Source organism: Pseudorasbora parva, chromosome 3 (assembly GCF_024679245.1).
Source record: "Pseudorasbora parva isolate DD20220531a chromosome 3, ASM2467924v1, whole genome shotgun sequence".
In the NCBI taxonomy this organism is placed as follows: domain Eukaryota; kingdom Metazoa; phylum Chordata; class Actinopteri; order Cypriniformes; family Gobionidae; genus Pseudorasbora; species Pseudorasbora parva.
Window position 1 is genome coordinate 36229956 of NC_090174.1, and position 18334 is coordinate 36248289.

At 38.5% G+C, this 18334-nt stretch overlaps 1 protein-coding gene across 4 annotated transcripts in view; it reads left to right on the plus strand.

The window, feature by feature from the left end:
* Positions 1–18334, plus strand: part of dab2ipb (DAB2 interacting protein b) — a 194197-nt gene that overhangs the window by 53150 nt on the left and 122713 nt on the right. Inside the window, exon 1 of one of the 4 annotated variants that reach the window (XM_067438640.1) lies at positions 8151–8297. The exons of the other annotated variants lie outside the window; for them this stretch is intronic. The gene's annotated coding sequence lies outside the window, so the exon portion shown is untranslated. Of the gene's footprint in view, positions 1–8150; positions 8298–18334 lie in introns of those variants that run through there. 4 annotated transcript variants of the gene reach the window in all.

An 18334-nucleotide genomic window follows, 5' to 3' on the forward strand; every position in this document is an offset into this window, starting at 1 on the left:
GTGGGGGGTTTTACAGCGAAAGAGAACCTGACTAGACTAGTATTAATGTGAGACTAGTATTGAATGTGGCTCCAACACTGCATGCTTTCCATATGCTAATACGTCCTTTCATAGGTCCAGTGTGGAATTCCATTCTGTGCAACAAGACCATGTCAAGCATGTATCATGAGCCTTGGTGGAGAATTCAGGACCCATTCTGAGCCATTCTAAGGAGCTTAAAGCAAGAACTCCTCCGCTTGGAGGGCTTTTCTGTCTCCCAGGTGGTAAAGTGTGGCGGCTTTTTCAGACTCTGGAATGTTGCACTTGTTCAGTTCCAGGCGGGAATGCAGGTGCTCTGCCATTTTTCAGCTTTCAGGACAGGCGCTCATCAGGACCACTGGCCTCGGACTTCCCATGGATCAGGCACAGCGAAGGCTTTGTCTCCGTGGTAACAGCTGTTGACATTTTTCCTGTGGAAGTTTTCTCAATTCGGCTCCTCTGCATGAGGAGACTTTAGCTGAAGGAATGATACAGAGATTCTTGCTTTTCTGATGTGACGTTTGAAAGTTATCTTTAGTTTCAGTGTAAATGGCCTCAGAACAGGATGTGACACTGGGACTTCAAAAATGCAGTTAAAAAATAAATAAAGTCTATAATTAATAACAAATAAAATAATAATAACAATAATAAAATGATTATGAAATGTTAACAAATTAAACATATACATTTTTCTGTAAAACTTGCTTGTGTACAGTGCCTTGCGAAGTGAGGTCGGATGGAGAGCGTTTGTGAACAGCAGTTTTCAGTTCTTTCCACAGATTCTCGATTGGATTCAGGTCTGGACTTTGACTTGGCCATTCTAACACCTGGATGAGTTTATTTTTTAACCATTCCATTGTAGATTTTGCTTTATGTTTTGGATCATTTTCTTGTTGGAAGACAAATTTCCGTCCCAGTCTCAGGTCTTTTGCAGAATCCATCAGGGTTTCTTCCAGAATGGTCCTGTATTTGGCTCCATCCATCTTCCCATCAATTTTAACCATCTTCCCTGTCCCTGCTGAAGAAAAGCAGGCCCAAACCATGATGCTGCCACCACCATGTTTGACAGTGGGGATGGTGTGTTCAGGGTGATGAGCTGTGTTGCTTTTACGCCAAACATAACGTTTTCCATTGTTGCCAAAAAGTTCAATTTTGGTTTTATCTGCCAGAGCACCTTCTTCCACATGTTTGGTGTGTCTCTCAGGTGGCTTGTGGCAAACGTTAAACGACACTTTTTATGGATATCTTTAAGAAATGGCTTTCTTCTTGCCACTCTTCCATAAAGGCCAGATTTATGCAATATACGACTGATTGTTGTCCTATGGACAGAGTCTCCCACCTCAGCTGTAGATCTCTGCAGTTCATCCAGAGTGATCATGGGCCTCTTGGCTGCATCTTTGATCAGTCTTCTCCTTGTATGAGCTGAAAGTTTAGAGGGACGGCCAGGTCTTGGTAGATTTGCAGTGGTCTGATACTCCTTCCATTTCCATATTATCGCTTGCACAGTGCTCCTTTGGATGTTTAAAACTTGGGAAATCTTTTTGTATCTAAATCCGGCTTTAAACTTCTCCACAACAGTATCTCTGACCTGCCTGGTGTGTTCCTTGTTCTTCATGATGCTCTCTGCGCTTTAAACGGACCTCTGAGACTATTACAGTGCAGGTGCATTTATATGGAGACTTGATTACACACAGGTGGATTCTGTTTATCATCATTAGTCATTTAGGTCAACATTGGATCATTCAGAGATCCTCACTGAACTTCTGGAGAGAGTTTGCTGCACTGAAAGTAAAGGGGCCGAATAATTTTGCACGCCCAATTTTTCAGTTTTTGATTTGTTAAAAAAAGTTTGAAATATCTAATAAATTTCGTTCCACTTCATGATTGTGTCCCAATTGTTGTTGATTCTTCTCAAAAAAATTACAGTTTTATATCTTTATGTTTGAAGCCTGAAATGTGGCAAAAGGTTGCAAAGTTCAAGGGGGCCGAATACTTTCACAGGGCACTGTAATTAAGTGTGCTGCAGCCTAGGCAAATTCACATTGTTATTACTTAAGCAAGACAATGATTTTCAGCAGATTGCAATGAACAATGAAATTCTGCACTGTAAGTAGCTTCATTTTTTTAGCCATAATGTGGCACGCTGACCTAGAAAATAGCTTTTACCCAATCAAATTGTTATTGTTAACTGTCCACTGCAGTTCAGCAATCATTAGATATTCATTAGTTTCCGTTCTATTACCTCAGTGCCATAAAGGGTGTGTATAGATTAGCCTACTCAGCATTTTGTAGCGAATTAGTGTCCTGGTTTTACCAGACTCTTGTACCTTTCATTTGTACAGAGAGTCTGGCCACTCTCCATTGGCGGGAACTCTGCTGAAGTTTAAAGCGATTGGATCTGCCCAGAGGCACTCTGGATAATTAATCGCTAATGTTTGTGTAACAACACGCTGTCCGCCATAATGGGTTTGCTTGAAATATTATTGGAATCACTTCGAAAAGGAAAATACTATTATGTGCAGCGCAATTCTATCATAAGCTAAATAATGAAATCACGACTAAAAGAACGTTGTGTTTTAGTGCGTTTGTTGAGGGAAGAGCGAGTCCTCGGAGTTGCACCTTCATGACAAGCACAGTCAAGTTCGCTTGTGCATTCGCAGCCTTTTGTGCCAATATTTTCTTCCAGCTATTAATGCCCATTTAAGACATAAAATGTGAATACTCTGTAAGTCATTTTGACATAGGCTATTTGTTGTGTGTATTTGACGGTTTAGCGACCACACACAAAGCCTAAAGTAGTTGCTGACTGTTTTGAAGCGCACACGCATAAGCCACCTTGAAGTTGGAAACTCTTGCTTGGATTATTGTGCTTTTAATAATAGCTCTACCTATTTATTAACAAACACATCCCGCAATTTAGCAACAGTAGAGACTGCATTATCCCCGATTATGCTGATTCTGGCATTAAAGGGGGGGTGAAATGCTGTTTCATGCATACTGAGCTTTTTACACTGTTAAAGACTTCGATTCCCATCCTAAACATAGACAAAGTTTCAAAAACTAATGTTGGACGTTTGATGGAGTATTTCTGTGTTAAAAATACTCCTTCCGGTTTCTCACAAGTTTCGGCAAGTTTTTTTCGAGTATGGGTCGGCTTGACGTTAATAGAGAGGAAGGTCCTTGTATGGGCCGTACGGGCTCTTCTCCCGGTAGTGCGCGCGCGCGACTAGAGCGAGAGAGGAAATGCACGCCGTAAACACTCTCTCAGCTGCAGATCCAGTCGTCCGTGAACACTTATGTCGCGCCGCGCTCCACTTTATTCCTATGGGTGACGTCGAGCGACTTCAACGCTTCAGCACAGCATTCCGGGAAGGCAGCGCTGCATTTGAACCGATTTGAACGCAGAAATCACGGAAAGCTTCACAACATCGTTTCAGTCGCGTCTCAAAGTGGATTTACATGCCACTGCTGTCACAGGACTTCACCAAATCATACCAAAGAAGTGTGTTTTTGACGGAGCGGTCCCAGCGATAAAGGTTCGGTCCTGCTTTTGGAAGCAGCCGGTGAGTAAAACTGCTTCAAATGTCTGTGCTGTTGACTACCGTCGCGTGAGTAAACATCAGTAAACAACACGATCGCGTGCTTCGTCATTCAAATGCGCTAACGGTTACTCCATTGTTGTTCTGTATAACGTTACACTAGTCTGACGTGCAAAACCTTTTTGCTTGCTACTTCTAAGGTCTAGTCGCATACAATAGTCCATAAACTGAATCATGTCCTTATACACTGCGAGTAAAGACACAGAAATGTGGAGAGGCCACTAAATACAGAACATACCACAGAGACGGACGTCCTGATGTTGCCGTTTCTCCTGTTCAATTTATTTCTCCCTCAGATTTGATTGTGGATCATTATCTGTATTAGCTGAGATAGATGGGTTTGTCCACGCTTGAGGACGTCACCGCTTTGCGCGCTCGTCATTCTTTAGCTCCGCCCACACGATACGCCTCCAGCCGCTCGTTTTTTTCCGGAAAGACTGGGTACAGCCTATATTTCTTTTATAAATATGATAAAACTAAAGACTTTTCGGAGATATGAAGGATGCAATACTACTCTATAGGTACTCAAGATTGACATTAGATTGACTGAAACTGCGTGTTTCACCCCCCCTTTAAGTTTGGGGTTTACCAATGCTCACAGCTGTGAAGGGAAGGAAATTGCGCAATACAGAATGTGGCAAGTTTTAAATAGTTTTACCTCATCATCTATATATAATTCTTGGCAACCAAAATCGAAAATACTATAAGATTTATATCACCAGACTAAGCTTTTGTTGGCCATAGTCACTCTGTCGTGTTGAGCGCGCTGTAGCTCCGCGTGAGAGATCTCTCTCTCTTTTCTGGTTTTCGACTAGCAACAATGTAACACATGGTTTAACATTATTGCTTATAGAAACGTCTGGCAATACAGAATATCTCACAATATAACTATAAGAAGATTAACATGAACTAAGATTAATAAATCCTGTAGAAGTATTGTTCTTTCATTGTTGGTTAATTACATGCTAACAAAAATTAAACCTTATTGTAAACTGTTTCCATTTTTTAGTTAGCCATAGGAGTGTAAAAATAATTTGAAAAGTTAAGGAATCTTACACAAATTGATTCACATTGAAGTGTTTGGGACATAGCTTTTAATGGTGAGCCTTTTGTTTTTTTAATCAGGCTCTCAAAGTTTATTAAAATTTATATTTAGATTTATCGGTCAATATATCGGTTATCAACTTTAAAATATCAATAATTATTGGTTAACAGTATCGGACAAAATTTGTTTACATTACAGTGCATCCCTTCAAGAGATCCTTTACAAAACAGTTTAATTCCGTGTCCTGAGGTGCATGTTCATTTATGGAACAGTTTTCTATAAATGAATGCAGGAAAGTCCTTTTTAAGGATATTGCAGGTTCCTTTTCAAAAAGAATCACAGCTTTCTGGAAATTCCTTTAAGTCATAAGCCAAGCCTTATCTCATGGTAGCCATGGAAACAGAGACCTTCCTTGCTCTTCTGGGGGATGTTTTCACCAAACTTTTTTGGGGAGTAAGTTTGCTGGATCATTCATTAAATATAATTTAATATTTAATTACAAATTGTGTCTGATTTGTCTCAACCGTTACATGTAACATCAAAACATGAAAAACTAAAAATTGAGAGAATATTATCTGTGCCGAGTGCATAGCTTGTTAGTAAGGATTGAATGAGAGCATTAGGTGGTTCTGAAATGAATAACTTTCCTGTGATGCTTTTGGAAGAAATGTTGTCAACCTGCATGGCATTTGTCACTCATATGTATGTCTTGTATGTCCTTTCTCTTAGTAAGTCTATAGCTCTTTATCGTCTTTGTAGATGAATAAAGAAATAATCTGAAATAAATTGAAAATATAGAGAAATGGAAATGTGTATGAAAAAGTTATAAACTGAATAGATGTATGTATAATGTCATAAAATATACAAAATATTATATAGAAAAAAAAGTAGATAGTATATATAGAAAGGTGATTAAAAACGGTGCTGTGTTTGTGGAATGGGTTTTATACATAATTATCAATAAATATATGTAAGGGCTAATGCATAATTGATTTATTTAGACCCTGATGTGAATCAGTGGAGCCTTGTATTAATCCGGAGATGTTTATTTTGCAATATATGACCAACTGACTATACTTTATCAAGAATTACAATTTTCCAGCGAGCCTTCACAATCATCTTTAATCTTTATCTCTATTTATATTCATCTCTGTTTGTGTCAGTAGTTGTGTTCAGGTTGTAGTTTAGGAAGCGGTGAAATGTAGAAAATTGTGTTGATCACTTAAAGGGGGGGTGAAATGCTGTTTCATGCATACTGATCTTTTTACACTGTTAAAGACTTGGAATCCCATACTAAACATAGACAAAGTTTCAAAAGTTAAGGTGGACGTTTGATGGGAGTATTTCTTTGTCAAAAATACTACTTCCGGTTAGTCATAAGTTTCGGCAAGTTTTTTGAGATCATGCGTCCCCATTGACGTTAGTGGGGGCGGAATTTCCTTGTATGGGCCTTACGGACAATTCTACCGGAAGCGCGTGAGAGAGAGCGAGGGAGAGAGCGAAAGCAACAGCCTACGCCCATCAAAGCGGGGCTTGTAGGATGCTGGACAGGTGACAATTACACATAGCACATAACAATGTCACCAAAAAAGTGGGTTTTTGGTTGCCAGACCAAGACAGTCCTGCACAGATTCGCCAAAAACCCCGCGTTAAGGCAACAGTGGATGTAATTTGCTTTTCCGGATCAGCAACTGAGTTGCGCGAATGTTTATATCTGTTCGCTGCCGACTGTTTCATAAACAAGGCCCAGCTCGACGCCGAATTTTCCCAATCGCCTAATGCTGAAGGATGGAGCAGTCCCAACGTTAGAAGGGTGAGTGAGACTGCTTTTAGTCCGCTTACTGTCTACACAAACCACGCGTAAACACACAAACACACGTGCACAACTGCACTTCCTACATGTACACCTTCAAAGACAAAAATACTACGATATAATTCAAGTATAAATATGTAAATAACACAAGCCGCTAAGCATATTATATAGTTAGTGTATAACTTGTAACTTACCACATACAGACGTCCTGCTCTAGTCGTTTTTGCTGCTGCTCCTGTTCAACTGCAGCCTCTGGGTCTGATTCCGGATCATAGATGTATGGCTGTATCTGATTAAAAGCCATATTTTTATTTTGAATAAAGTTTTTTTCCGCTGTTAGGGATGACGCTCGACTCAACACACAGCGCGCTGCTGCACACGTCATTATTTAGCTCCGCTCACACGACACGCCCCCACCCGCTCGGCTTTTTTCGGAAAGACTCGGAACAGCGCATCTTTCTTATATAATTATTAAAAAAATAAAAACTTTTCGGAGTTATGCAGGATGCAATGCTACTCTATAGGTACTCAAGATTGACATGACACTGACTGAAACTGAGTGTTTCACCCCCCCTTTAAAATAAAATGGAAGTGTTTGTGGTTTCCTCTACTCAGAAACACTTGATGTAGGTAGCAAAATACATATACATATTTATGTTTTATTTGTGTGTTACAGAAGTCATAGGGCCCAACAAAAGGGTGAAACATTTTTTTTGCTTCTAATCGTATAAAAGGCTCTGCATGTCTTCTAATTTCTCTGATTTCTTGCCCTCAATATAACATTATAGCACAACCATTTTTCTTTTTCTGCCTTTTGTTGGTGCTGGATGGCAAGGAACAGAGAGGGCTGATCTTATTTAATAGATTCTAAAAATGCATTATTGGAAAAAAGAAAAGTTATGGTGAAAGACACCCCTACTTGGACTTACTGTTGTCTGTGGTCCTCCACACATTGGTTTCTTCTAAGCTGTATGAGAGTGTAATGATTTTTTAATGAGAGGCTGGCTTCTGTTCTGTTCTTTGTGTAGTTTGCTGCTTCTCGGCTGTAGTAGAACCCAATCCTGATGTCTTTGCCTTCTTGACCACAGCCTGACATCTGATTGGTCTAGTATCCGTCTGGAATTTGGCTTTCCCTGCTCTTGACCCCACCCTCCCTCTGCCCTGAGGGCGTCAATGAACAACGGCATTCCCTTACGCAGCCGTGTGCGTGTGTGTGTCTGTGTGTGTGTGTAGTCTGTAGAGTGAGAAGAGCAATGTGAAAGGGGAATATGAGTTCAAACAGACGTTTATACATAGTCATGCCTAATGACAAAGTTCCCCTGGAAATGTCTGCTTGTGTTTTTGTTTGTATAATAGTTGGGCTTCTATTATTGTTCTCTATGAAGGAAAGACATTCCTTTTCCTCTTGCTCTCTCTTTCACACATAGCATACCTACACATCTCTCTCTCTCTCTCTCTCTCTCTCTCTCTCTCTCTCTCTCTCTCTCTCTCTCTCTCTCTCTCTCTCTCTCTCTCTCTCTCTCTCTCTCTCTCTCCCCCTCTCTCCCTCTCTCTGCTCGCATGGCTTAGATCTTGTGTAAAGGGGAGGGTCTGAACTCTGTTTGCAGTGAATACCCCTGTCGGAGTGTAGCTCTAGCAAACACTCGCTCTCACTCTCACTCAAAGCTGCTATTCCCGCTAGAAAGAGAGTGTGTGAATGGAGAAAAGGGAAAAAAGAGAGTTTGGATGTAGCTGGACTGTAACTGGACAGTGGGACATGTGACCATTGGCTCTTTATGTGCTGATGAAGTGATGGTGTGAGGTGTTTTTGCACTGTTGAGAGGTAAGGGATTGATTTTCACTTTTCCACTGCTGTTTTGTGTATCATTGACAGTGTGAGCATGTGTGTATCGGAGTATATGTAAACAGGTGAAAACTTACCAGAACTTACCAGAAACAAGAGTAAGTGATTTAGCATTCTGCTGTTGTGGTCCGGAGCCATGCCCGCACTCCTGAAAGCCCTTCTTGCATTGTTGTAAAAGTTACCATTGAAAATCTTATAGCAGCAGCACTCTCCTTCTCAAAGTTTTGTTCTTATCCAGGATGGACCCAAAACTATAAATTGGTGGTGTTGCTAAAACTGTCTCTGGTCAGTGTAGAAAGCACAGCAGTTCAGAATTGGATAGCCTGTTTAGAATTTAGAATCAGAAGGTTCAGCAATTTATTTTAAAAAATGACTTTCATAACATATTATGCATACATTAGAATTTTTATTAATTTGAATTTAGTCTTTTTTTTTACATTTAAATTATCTTTACCATTCTAATGCTCACTTAAAGTCAAACGCTTATAATTTACTAACACTGTTTAATGCAATCTTTTGCAAATTTCAAAATGAATATCAATTTTTAATGCTGTACTTTTTAAAGTTTTGGATTAATAATTTTTTTTTTTAACTCTAACCCTAATTTTTAGACAAATTAGTACATTTTAATATTGACAAGCATCATCACCAAACCTTCCTTATATACAGTATCATTATGTACACATGCAAGTCTGTGTCAATCATGACACACATCAATGCTTTCTACATATGTGACTACAAAAACGACTCGGAATGCGCATAGGCTATTTACCAGCTGAAACATATCAGTTTTGGTCGAATTTTAGGTTTTCACAAAAATAAGTTCATTAAAGGTGAGAATGAAAGAATTGAATTAACCTTGCCATAGTGAAATAATAAGTGTTCAGTACATGGACATCACATACTGTGGGTCTCAAACACCATTGCCTCCTACTTCTTATGTAAAGCTCGTGAATCAAAAACACCACGGGAAAATAAGTGCTTCTCAACATAAACCCAACCGTGACGCAAGCGTTAGGGATCATTTATATGCACGCCCCCAACATTTGCATCTGTCCAAACATGTTCATTGTCAGGCGGAACTGACGAAGCCGAATCTACTGATGGTAAACAAGACACTTGAGGATAGCAAAAACGGCAACTCTCATGGACACACATATGTCATGTTCAGGCTGTGCAGGAGACATGGAGACTTTTCATATGTCAACAGTCTTGGTTGAGGTTTTTATAATCGGATAACACAACAAATCTTTCGTTTGTTCGGCCAATTTCAAGCAAGCTTCGCTCAGCGTCTTAAACTGAAGAAAGGGGCAACTGTAAGTAATCAGTAAGTAATGATTTATCCACTTATTGACTAGCTGTTTAAACAATTTCTGATTAAATTGAAAGTTTCTTAGAGAGACCGCATTTTCTAGATGACGCAAAATGCTAGTACAGTAACAATAGGAAACACCAAGTACCATACAAAACTAAATAGTGTGTCTAATGACAAAGGTTAATATTATTTTGAATTACAAAATACAACCGTAGATACTTTGCTTACTCGATCCTTCTACCATATAAGTTAAAACGACAGTCATTTAACAAGGCTATTCATTTAGTAAAAATATAAGTTATATATTTATATTTTTGAGAACTGAAGTAGGCCTATGATGTTTTCGCATGCTTGTTCAGAGTACATCACAGTTACTGCGTAGCCTACATTGTGACTAACGTTATATAAACATGCAATATCGTTGACGAAAAAAGACAAGTCTAAAATGTAGACTGAATGACACTTTAAGCAAAACATCTGAAATTGAGATTGCATTTTATCAATCTCCATTTCAGATGTTCTGCTTAAAGTGTCATTCAGTTGGTCTGTGTTCTGTCAGGACGGTCAGGACTCAAGAGCCGCTTCGCTGAACTGCTGTGAGCTGCTGAAATAAGCCAATCAGAGCAGACCTCAACATTAATATTCATGACTCTTCCAAATAAGGCAAAAACAGAGCACTACATTCTGGGGACAATTTATAGGGTTGTAAATGGACCTGTAAAACTGTATCTGGACAATTTTTGCCCTTAAATAACCCACATACACTCTATGCAGATTAGGAGTAACTTTCCCTTGTCCATGCCGTTTATCTCTGCTCACTTCTTGAAGACTGGTGCGCACGTACACACAGACGCCTCTCAGCCAGCACGTGATCCTGATATACACATATAGAATTACAGTATTTCAAAATATCTGTCTTAGCGAGTATTCACGCAAACATCTGTCATGTCTTGAATGAACGTTTGGTCAGCTGTTGGGGAAAAACATCTGATGTGTAACGTTATATTGGATCCGTGCGGTACAGTAGGTCTTAATATAGGCTATTTTATTAATAATGTTAATCAAGCAAGTGTGGTATCATGGAGAAAAAGTTAAATATATATATTTTTTTTCTATAGATATTTGGTTTGGATTTAGTGTGTGCCAAATTTCGGGTTATTACCAGGGATTGTAAGGTATGGTTGCTAAGTGATTTTGTTCTGGAACCGTCAGAAAACTTTAACTCGATTTTTTGCCAAAACTCTATCTGACTCTATCGACTTCAAACAGGTGTAGCTCAGTCTTTTTTTTGTCTGATTCCAACAAATCATACATTATTTTGAAGGTTTTTTTGCGACTCATTTTGCCAGTACAGGTCACATATGCTTACGACTGCCTTGTTTATACCTAAAATGCAAACCAGTCTGTCCACCATTGCAGGACATTCCATATAGGACTGTATTCACAGATCATTGTTGCTCTATTAATAGCCTGAGACAGGGCAGGGAGTGAGGCTGCAGCTGAAGGGAAGGAAGTAGGCCTTGAGTGCACAAGGATTACCAGGGTTCACTGCACTAGGGGCCCCACACTGGCCATTGCCTGGAACCGGGCTTTTAGGGAATGCTAGAATGCTTGGTAGCAGCCGTGCTAAAAAATGAATCACACTGCAAAACTCCTTTCCTTAAATGACCTCATTGTCTCGACTAGGTTCCATGCCTGTCCAGATATGACTAGTTGTTGTCTAACAGCGAATCTTTAATTTTAGCCTGTTGTACCAGAATAAAACAAAAGAGACTGACTGGAAATCAGCGAGAAAGAACAACAGTCTCCGCGGGATAATGCGATACCGCTATCGCTGAGACAATATGTACGGTTAATCACAGTGTGAATGAGGGAAGGTATGAATGAAAATTAATAACCAGATCCTCGGAAAAAGAGACTAGATAAGACATTATTATTTCACTTGCAAAACATCTGTCTCAAACGCGTTGACTTTCCCCCCATGTGAGCTATGACTGGACAGACTCTCTGTGTTTATTCAGTAGGGGACTTTACCTGTGGAATGTTAACTGCCTTCATTTCTCTCCTGTCCCCTTTTTCTTCTCCTGCCGGCGGAACTCTCTCATCCCCCTCTCCGCATGTCTGTTTTCAGCACCGCTTCTGTCAATCAGAGCTCAACCCAGCAGCAGACACATTGACCCGCACCCGTCCTGGCATTTTTACTGTGGCTGTGGAGCCTTTGATTGGTCAGGCGTCCCGCTCCACTTAGAGCCCCGTACACATGGTATTAATATGTATTTCTCTTGACTGGATTTCATTTGGTAGAGGCTTTTATTCAAAGTGACTCACACTACTGTTCAAAAGTTTGGGGTCCGTATTTCAGTTCAGCAAGGATGCGTTAACTTAATCAAAAGTGACGACAAAGACTTGCATTGCTACAACGTTTTTCCATTTCAAATAAGTGCTGTTCTTTTGAACTTTCTATTTGTCAAAGAATCCTGAAAAAATAAAAATAATAATTAAGCAGCACAACCATTTCGACCATTGATGATAATGTTTCTTGAGTAGCAAATCAACATATTAGACTGATTTCATGTGACACTGGTGACTGGAGTAATGGCTGCTGTAGGAATAAATTACATTTTGAAATATATTAAAACAGAAAGCAGTTATTTTAAATCGTAATCATATTTCAGAGTATTTTTCAAAAATTGGCACCTTAGTGAACATAAGAAACTTCTTTAAAAAACATTACAAATCTTACAGATACCAAATTCCTTGAACGATGTGCATTCAAAATACTTTTTTCTCGAATTGTGAGAGTCAAACCCTTGATCTTGTTGTTGCTAGCGCCATGATGTACTGTTTGAGCAGTTGGATCAGTCTGTTAGCAATCCTAAATGCATTTAGAATGTATTGTGAAACAGTTGCATTGCTAATTTGCTATTGATATTAGCAGAACTTTAGGTTCCTTCTTTTTTGTTTTTCCGCAAGGATGCTTAAACTATATTTTCCCCTTCACTTATAGTCCCTATCAGTGTCCTTGACTGTGGTAATATTTGTGAAATGCAATAAACGTGTTTTTCTGTAAAAAAGTAAAAGCATTTTGAATAGGGCATCAGAGTTTTTAAAGAAAACCTTGACCTTGTCCTTGACTAATGCAATTTGATGTAAGGTGTAAATGTAATCCGTCTTAAAATATTAAGATACTATCTACTTTTAAAAAGCAAATGTTAAACGTAGGTGCAAATGGGCCTCTTAGTCATGCTTTGCCATTTTAGCAATTAACATGCAGTAATGTGTGTTTAGTTTTTTAGTTTTTTTTTACTATGATTAGACTTGCCTTGTTAATGCTGACAGATGAAGAGAGCAGTGTAATGGCAGTGAAACTTCTCATTCTTCATAATCACTTTTTAAGACATGGCTGGATAAGGCAAGCTGTGTGTGTGTGTGTGCGCGTGTGTGTGTGTGTGTGTGTGTGTGTGTGTGTGTGTGTGTGTGTGTGTGTGCCTGTTTATGTGGTTTATGAGGACACACATTTGTATAACTACATGGGTATTACACTGGTATTACACTATAAATGTGGTTTATGAGGACATTTCAAATGTCCTCATAATTCAAATAGCTTTAAAAACATACTAAATGATGTTTTTTTGAGAAAGTAAAAATGCAGAATGTTTCCTCTGATGGGTAGGTTTAGGGACAGGGGCAGTGTAAGGGGATAGAAAATGCAGTTTGTACGGTATAAAATCAATTACGCCTATGGAGAGTCCCTGTAAACCACATAGACCAACATATGTGTGTGTGTGTGTGTGTGTGTGTGTGTGTGTGAAACAGGATGCTCATTGTTCTCTACTCATTACAAACAATCAGTTGGCCATCTGATTCTTTCATGATTGGTCAAACGGAATCTGTTAATGAAGTGCCGCTTACACAGGGCTATTATGAAAGAGTTAGACACACACACACACAGGCTACTGATGGTGGTGTCATTTTAACAAATCACATGCTTTGTGATGTGATCGAAACACATTTACATCCTTTTAAAAAAAATATCAAAATCCATGTTTCCCCAGCAGATCAAGTACAGATTGTTTGTCATTGTCATAGTAACAGCGTGTGAGGGAAGCAGAGGAAGCTGTGATAAGTGCTGAGATGTGTCATGCAGTGAGTGACGTGTGCTTGACACTATGACCTGGGCATCCACACACACACAATGCCCGTGTGTGTTTGTCCATGACCAAAACAGGAAAAGACATTCATGCTTGGTTCATTCTGCTCCACACACACACACACACACACACACACACACACACACACACACACACACACACACACACACACACACACACACACACACACACACACACACACACACACACACACACATATACTGCAACACATGTTCTGACTCAGTTATGTCCATCAGAGTGCAGACCATGAATTTAGTCTGCTGTTTCTCAAGGAGTGTTTGAACTTCATAAAATTAGGTTCAATAGATTACCTTTTTTTAAGTTTTCTATTTCAAATAAATTCTTTTGAACTTTCTATTCATCAAAGAATTCTGAAAAAAATGTATTACAGTTTCCACAAAAATATTAAGCAGCACAACATTTCAAAAACGTTTTATTTTTAAACAATTGTTATTTTATTTTATTTTACATTTTATATATTAAATAGAAAATTATTATTTTAAATGGTAATATTTCACAATTTAGTCTTCACTTTCACAAAATAGCTTGTAAAATGCCCTCTCCTTCCCAAAAACACACATTAAAGTGGCAAAGGCAATTCTAAAAGCACCAGGGACAAGCTCTGACACACATATTCTGACATTCTTAAAATTTTTACTGCATACAAACACACACACAGAAAACAGTTAGGTCACAACAGGAAAACTAAAGAATGTGCATCATTTCCACTGGTGCCCTCGGACTTCCTTCATAGTAGACACACACACACACACCCAAACAGGCATACAGTCAAACACATTGAAGTATGCTGTGAGCTGTGACCGGGACAATAGCTTGTTATTATGGTCTAACAAAGGGTACTTTCCATTCAGTCAGGATAGGTATCATTAAGTTGACTTCATGAGGCGTTTGACCATCTTTAGTGAGATTCCAAATCATAGGGAGCATGTATACTCAGTCCAAAGGACACAGTAGATGGCTTAGGGAACAAGTGTACAATGGGGCCTTTTCACAGACTGCGATAATGACGCATTTTAACGGTAACGTAAATCCTGCAATGTTTTTTGTATTTTCATTTTTTTAAGTATGTACATTTCTAACACTAATGCTTTGAATTATATTAATTTTGCATTCAATTACAAAAAACAACTCACCGCTGCTGTGAGGGTGTTTCTAATACAGCATCTATGGGAGTGATGTCAAAATGAACACATTGCTCTCTTTTGACTGCCGTTATCAATCTCACTCTACCTCTCCGCCTTTTTGAAATTTGTGAAATCACTATTGCGGAGTTTTTCATTGTGCTATTTAAGCAAATGAGGACACAAAATATATTTAATGCATTCTCTCATTCACCGCTATAAAAGTTACCCAACTATGATGACTCCTGCTTCTGAGAAACCCAGAAAAGTGAAAAGGGTTTATATGCAGTACACTTTACAGGAAGTGTATCATTGTTTCCATGCTATATAAAGTTTGGCTAAAATAAACTCTTAAAAAATCGATGCAACCTGCAATATGTTTGAAACGCAGCATGGAGTGTGCATTTAACCCCTTTAATGGAAATATTATGCACATGACAGTTAAGAAGACACATGTGCATCGTAAATCAAATACATTTTTACGTTAAACATTTGTAGTCATTTATCATTTTATATTCATCTTAATCTTAGCATATAATAATATATAAACATGTTTTTTTCTTATATAAATATGTATTTTATTTTTACGCTTTCATTTATATTTATTTATGCAAGCTATATTTATTTACACCATAACAGTATGTGGTATGTAGTATGTTATCAGTAATCTGTGCGACTTTCAAGCGTTTGGTGGCAGTGCAGGTTCATCCAAGGGAACAGATTGTATAGCAATCAAAGAAAACAATGCTTAGGGACCTTGTAAATCAGAGTACAGCTGAAGACAAATGCTGTTCAAGTCCAAGTTTGTCAGATGTCTTATATTGCTACATGTCTCGTCCGCTATTTTAATAAATATAGTGAGCATTTAGCCTTCATCCAAATGTGAATGTGTCATTTCAGGCTTCTCCCAAGCTGTTTGAGGTCTCTCAACTTCCTCCCCCCCCAGAAAATATATCAAGGTGAAATATTTATTAGTGGCAGAACTTTTGCTTTTTACTCTAAATCATTTGCAAGACTTTGAAATGTTCTGTGATATAATACTAGAGTGAATTTTTAACCAAGATTCTGTGATAAACAACATATAATAATGTCTGAATTGGAGCTAAAATACTGTATAAACTAGCCTAATTTGTGCGGTACATTAGGGAATATCATGTTTCATACTTTGTGATTTGAATCCCAATCAGAATCTGCCAAGATCTTACCTACAACCTACTGTTTTTCGGCAAACTCAGCGGTCCTCTGAGTCTGTGAAATCATATCCGTCTGAATGTGAATATCTGTGATTGCTGATGTTGTATTATCCAAACACTCTCTCCTGTTTTTTGTTTCTGTTTTTTTTACCTACCTGATCTACCATTTGCACTCCAATCTTTGGCATTTTTTTGTTTTTTTTTGTTTCAATATGGATGGTATCAGATGAAAAATTAACATTCATCAAAATTAATAATTGGAGCCAAATTGTGGAAACTGCGAAGACTGCCCATTTTGATATCAATGACAGGTAATAGTAAGATTCTTGTCTAAATTTCTCTGCTCGCTTATGCAAGTTTATTACAGACAGCCACTGCTATATTTATGCTGAATTTTGCTTAGAGTTTTTTATAATAAATTAAAGTATTAACTAATAATAAATTAAAAGCCATATACAGCTCTGGAAAAGACCACTGCAATTTTTCTTAAATCAGCATCTCTACAAGTATGGAAGCCATTCCATTCCAATATCTGTTGAATTCCAACACAGGCACACCTCATTCTAATGAAAGAGGTGCTGGTTAGGTGATCACCTGAACCAAAGCTTATTTAAAGGGGTGATGAATTGAGAAATCAACTTTCCCTTGAGCTTTTGATATATCAAAGGTCATGGTAATATAAGAATATCCTCTAAGTTTCAGAGCTGAAAACGTCCTTGTTAGTCAAAGAAAAGCTTTTATAGACACCAGGCTCAGCAAAGGATCCTGTTGCTTTATACTGACGTCAGTGCGTGACGAAACACCTCTACCGCGTGTCTAATCCAGTAGCCCCGCCCACCGACTCATTAAGCTGTTCGGCTCGACGTGAAAGGCAAAGAACGGTTTGTTTGTTTGTTTTTTTGTTTGTTTTTTTCAGAACCAGTACCAGTATCTCTCTTTCTCAACATTTCTCAAGTATTCAGTTCTTGTTTGTGAATCCTTAAACAATGACATCAGAGATTGTGTTGCCTTCATCAATGTGACCAGATCCTTCTTTTTGCCTGAACTTCATCAGTGACTCCAGAATGTGACAGTGCTGGTCCATTTGAATTTGAATGGCTTTTGAAACCTGCGAACAGACAATATGTCCTAATGACAAAAAATTCCTAAACATGTCTCCATAAATTTAATATTTCATGATGTTGAAAATTATGAGATTGTTTTTAAGCACCAAAGTTATACATTATCCATTTGGAAATAGCGTTAATTCACAAGACTGGCCAACATTTTTATAGACCTACGATAAAGTTTATTTTATTTTGCGCCTCTTACCAAAGATTTAAAACACTTCACCTCTGCCACATGTTACTTTTTTCTCTATAATTTGATTTGCTCAGTTATCTGTGTGTGTGATGCAATGTTTGCCTTTTCTTTTTTGACATGTTAGTGTGAGTGTGAATGTGAGTGCAAGTGTGTCTGTGAGCACATGTGCAGGATTGTTGCCGTATTGCAGAGCATTGCATAACAATCTGTCAGTGATATTGATACATGACTCAGATCATCAAAGCTCTCTACCTCATCTGCATAAAGAAAAGAGGCAGATGAATAAACTTAAGATGAAAGAACGACTGATTTTGCTCTGGGTAGAAATTAGTAATTAAAATTTCAAAGAGACTGACAAGAGTGAAGGTTTTTGAATTGTGCATGACATGTTTATGCGCACACAAGGTATACTGCAGCTCAGTGTTTTAAAGGGGTGATGAATTGAGGAATCAACTTTCCCTTGAGCTTTTGATATATCAAAGGTCATGGTGATATAAGAATATCCTCTAAGTTTCAGAGCTGAAAACTTCCTTGTTAGTTAAAGGAAAGCTTTTATAGACACAAGGCTCAGCAAACGGTCCTGTGTTTCATACTGACGTCAGTGCGCGACGAAACACCGCCTCTACCACGCGTCTAATCCAGTAGCCCCGCCCACTGACTCATGGGGGCACGTGCTATCTGGTCAACAACAATAAACATGTCAAGGAAGATTAAGATATTACACCATTCCTGGTTGTGGAAGAACACAGTCGCTGCATAAGCTTCCTTCTGATCCTAATATTAGGATTGTGTGGTTGAACTTTATTTTTAATGAAGTTCCAGCTCACGTGGGGAAGACATAATCACTTCAGTTCACTGTGGAATCGCTTGTAAACATATCTCCGGTCGATGC